At 37.6% G+C, this 4,612-nt stretch overlaps 1 non-coding gene across 1 annotated transcript; it reads right to left on the bottom strand.

Moving 5' to 3' along the window:
• Positions 1-2,849: 2,849 nt before the first annotated feature.
• TRNAK-UUU (transfer RNA lysine (anticodon UUU)) lies at positions 2,850-2,921 on the bottom strand. The gene has a single exon. It is a non-coding gene; the product is annotated as a tRNA-Lys (tRNA).
• Positions 2,922-4,612: the final 1,691 nt, after the last annotated feature.

The following is a 4,612-nucleotide window of genomic DNA, read 5'->3' as shown; positions in this document are numbered from 1 at the left end:
AAGCTAGCAGCAGTTTGTACTCAATTTCTCACAGTTAATGTACTTCAGTAACTGCAATTTGCACCAGGTTGTTGCTGGAGTCCTGGCATTTAACTAAACCATAATAACGGATCCATAGTAACAGATTCATGCATTTGACTAAACCATAGTAACAAATCCATAGTTACAGATTCATTCATAATAACAAATTCATAGTAGCAAATGGAACCCTGCAAAATGTGGACTCCGTGTATATGGGGACAATATCTGAATGGGTTTTATTTCTCAATTTCTGGTAATGACAATCATACAATAAAGCCACCTACATATTATCATCCTAATATAAATTTTTAAAGTTTAATTACAAAGAGCTACTGTTACTGATTGAGTTAATCCCTGACACGATTTCTCCCCAAACTTTTTCCTTCCTTGGGTCAAAAATGATTCCCAGAGCATTTGTCTTCTTATATTCTTAATTTTAAAAACAGAGGTGAAACTTACAGATGTGGTCTTGAACTGCACATTCAGCTTTATGTTAATTTATCCCTCAACATACTTGCTGCCAGTCATGGCCTTTTAGTTAGACTCTTAGTTTGGACTCAGTTTTTCAAATAGAACAGGGCTTTCAGCCTTTGTGTTCCTTCTCTTTATGAGTCTCTTTGCAAACTCCTGTCGGGAGCAGGATGCACACATTCTAGGGGGAGATGCTTGGATCACCCTACAGGAGGGTCCACTCCCTTTGGTGGGAACAGAAGTTCTGCCTCATGCTCACTGGTGATGCTGAGAGTGTGTTCAGTGAGTTTAGCACGTGTCTGCTTCCTTCCTTGCTGTGTGGAAGGATGGTCAAGTAGTATAGCTCAGGGATCCTGCAAGGCTGAGAGCAGTGAGTCTGGAATTGTTTTTCCCTTGAAATGCAGAACTTAGAGCAGCGGTCAAATCTAAAAAAAAAAAAGAAAAGAAAAAAGGAAAAGAAAAGTAAAGGAAGAAAAAACAAACAAAAACCCAAGGTTAGATTGTCTTATTGCAAAGATGGTGGTGGTAAAAGAAGAATTTTTTTTTAAATTTCATTATAGAACTTGCTACAATTAACTTGCAAGCTGTATAGGTGGTTTTTTTTTCTTTTCTTTTCTTTTCTTTTTTTTTTTTTTTTTTTTTTTGTCCATCTTGCAGAGGAGAGTATTCCTTCCAACTTCCAGTCTCTTTGGGGTCCCTGTTTCTCCTGCTTCTCCACCCTCTGACTGGTGCAGCCCAGGCCCTAAAACTGAGTGATTTGGCTCTGATTCTCATTTTTTTCCCTGATTATCATAACATGTAAAAATCTTCTCCTTTTTACTTGGGTTTGCAAAAATTTAAATGAGAAATGTCATGGCCAAAAAACAAAACAAAACAAAACAAAATAAAACAAAAAACCCCTTAGCTACATTTTAGCTCATTTCAGTTTTGGCTGCTATGTGCATTTCCTGACTTCTTGGCAACCCATTTGGGACATATTTGAGGCAGTAATAATGGCATAATCTATGAGAGGTCATAGGTGAATATTTGGGGCTTCAGAAATTTCCTGAAATTTCCAGAAATTTCCTGAGTTAGTAGCTACATGTGATCAAAATTGAGAGCTGGCATTTTAGCAAGAACTATAATCCAAATATGCCACAATATTATTATAAATATTTTAAAAATCTCTAAATAGACTCAAGCAAGAGAAAGGCAAAAGTTAATGAGCAGTGCTCATGCAAAAGGGAAAAGGAACCAGGCTGCTATCCTGACATGATCCCTTTAGTACAGTGAGTAGGATGCAAAGTATGCAGTAGGGCTCTTTACATCAGATACTGACAAGAAGCTTAGTCAGGCTGTTCAATGACTACTTTTTTCAAGAGGCATATTTTCCATCTTGATGAAGAGAATAAAGGCAAAAGACATGTAGATAAAATTAAACGTCCTTGCAACTTAGGCTTGGGTGGCTTAGTCAGTTAAGGATTGGACTCTTGATTTTGGCTCAGATCATGATCTCAGGATCCTGGAATTGTGCCCCACATGGGCATGGGTCTCTGTGCTCCGCAGGGAGTCTACTAGAGTATCTCTCTTCTCCCTCTGCCCCTCCCCTTGCTCGCATGTGCTCTCTCTCTGTCAAATAAATAATCTTAAAAAACAAAGAAAGAAAGCAGAATGCCACACACGGTGCTTTATTTGGATGTGTCTGGGAAGCTTGACTACCCCACCTTCTACAAATGGACCTTGAGAGCTTGTTTCAAGGTTCTAACAGGAGAGCGCAGCTACTCATATACCCTTGACCAAAGAAGGTCCTCCTCTATCAGCAAAGTTTGTTTTCTTGGACAAGGGGTCCAGCTTTGGGCAGGAGACACATGGCCTGGTGAGGGGAGAAGGGGGTCCCTGCCTGGCCAGCCCGATCGACTGAATGAATACTAGCCGTCAGTGAGGTGACAAATGTTTCAGCAAGATGATCCTCACATCTGGCACATCAGTTTCATTGATGGAAAGAAACATAATAAGAACAATTTCTTTATACTTGGTATATTTAGAGATAACTTAGCTCTAAAGACTTGTTTATATTTGATGCCAGTGGACATAAGCAACACAAAACAGAAAAGAAATGGTCAGAAATCTGTACATCAGATACAGACCTTATTAGTTCCTCATTACCGCCTTAACTAGTTACTACAAATCTCAGCTCATATATTCACAGTATTGGAGTAGATTCCAGGAGATCTGGCTACAGTATTGGCTCTGCCACAAAGTCTGTGAAGTTAATCAAGATACTTATCTTTGTGTTTTTCTTATAATAATGCACTATCTTTATCAATTCCTTAGTTGCTCTAGCCCCATTTCTTTTCTCTTTTTTTAAGTAGTCTCCATGACCAACATGAGGCTTGAACTCACTACCCTGAGATAAAAAGTCTCATGCTCTACCACTGAGCCAGCTAGGCACCACTTTTGTTGCTCTCTCCCTTTTCAGGAGTCACAATGTAGCTCATGGCTACCATATTGGACAGTGCAAATCATAAAACATTTCCATCATTGCAGGTAGTTGGTAGACTGTGCCTGGCCTACATGTAGACTTATCTTCAAGTGTAGCTGAATTCTGGGGTTTGATCAAAGCCTTGGGAGTCTTGTTTCTTTCTACCTCTCAGTTTTTTTTTCTATTGTGTTGGTTTGTTCTGAGTCCAGCAAGGCAGACTTTGCAGCTCTAACCTTATATCTTGATAAGTTTAACTTCAGCATGAAAGAGAATCTTCCCCTGAGAGCTCCTATACAAATGCTGGTATCTCGCTGATTGGATGAGCTCAGGACAGATGAGATTCTCCACTGGACTTAGGGCTAGTCACAGGTTCTAGCCATGGAACCTGGAGCACCAGGGGAGCACAGACCAGCAGAAAACATAAAACAAGCTGACAAAAGAGCCACGTACAGAAGCTTTGATGGACACAAGCAGATACAAAATCCGAAAGTATGTTTTTATAAAGTACCAAATGCTATATGCTACAAACAACCATAAGAAAACATCAAAAATGAAATTAGTTGGAAGTGTAAGCATAAAAAAGATGGGCAAAGATTAGTCTACTAAATTTCTGATAAGATAAATTTCCAGGCAAAAACGTAGTCACCATACACCATTATTACAATATTATTGACCATATTCCTTATGCAGTATTCTTCATCTTTGTGACTTAGTTATTTTATAACTGCAAGTTTGTTCCTCTTAATCCCCATTCACTTATTTTGCCCATTTTCTTTCCTCCCCCCTCTGGCAAGCACCTGTTTTGTTCGTTTTGTTATTTAGGTTCTACATATAAGTGAAATCACATGATATTTGTCTTTCTTTGACTTATTTTGCTTAGCATGATGCCCTTTAGGCTAGTCCATGTTGTCTCAAATGGCAAGATCTCATTCTTATTTATGGCAAGTAATACTCTATTATATATATTTACCCACATCTTCTTTATCCTTTTATCTATTGATGAACACCTGGGTTGCTTCCATATGTTGGCTATTGCTGCAATTAACATAAGGGTGCATATATCTTTTCAAATTGGTGTTTTTGCTTTCTTTGGATAAATACTTGGTAACAGAATTACTGGTTTGTATGGTATTTATATTTTTAATTTTTGAGGAACTTCCACACTGTTTTCCATGGTGGTTGCACCAAGCTTCATTCCCACCAACAATACACAAGGGTTTTTTTCTCCACATCCTTACTAACACTTGTTATTTCTTGTCTTTTTGATACTAGCCATTCGGACAGGTATGAGGTGATACTTCATTGTAGTTTTGATTTGTATTTCTCTGGAGTATCACACTAGATAAAAGGTACAATCTATAAGGAAGATGTAATAGTCAAAAACCTGTATAAGCCCATAAAACATAAATAACTTCTGCTGGAAAGATAAAAGGAAATTGACAAATATCTAAGTGCCATAAAAATTCACATATTTCCCCCAGTCTTTGATAGTTCAAGTAGATGAAATAGACAAAGAGTTAAGAGTGGTGACATATCTTGAAAGTTAAATTAATAGACGTAAATTCTTTATAATACAGAGAATTGACCTTTTTTAAGTGTTCATTAAAGATATACAATAATTAATCACATACTTGGACAATAAGAATTATAAATCTATTT

This window comes from Nyctereutes procyonoides, unplaced genomic scaffold (assembly GCF_905146905.1).
Source record: "Nyctereutes procyonoides isolate TBG_1078 unplaced genomic scaffold, NYPRO_anot_genome, whole genome shotgun sequence".
NCBI classification, from domain to species: domain Eukaryota; kingdom Metazoa; phylum Chordata; class Mammalia; order Carnivora; family Canidae; genus Nyctereutes; species Nyctereutes procyonoides.
The sequence above is the reverse complement of the archived record's forward strand: the minus strand, read 5'-3'. Positions and strand labels throughout refer to the sequence as shown.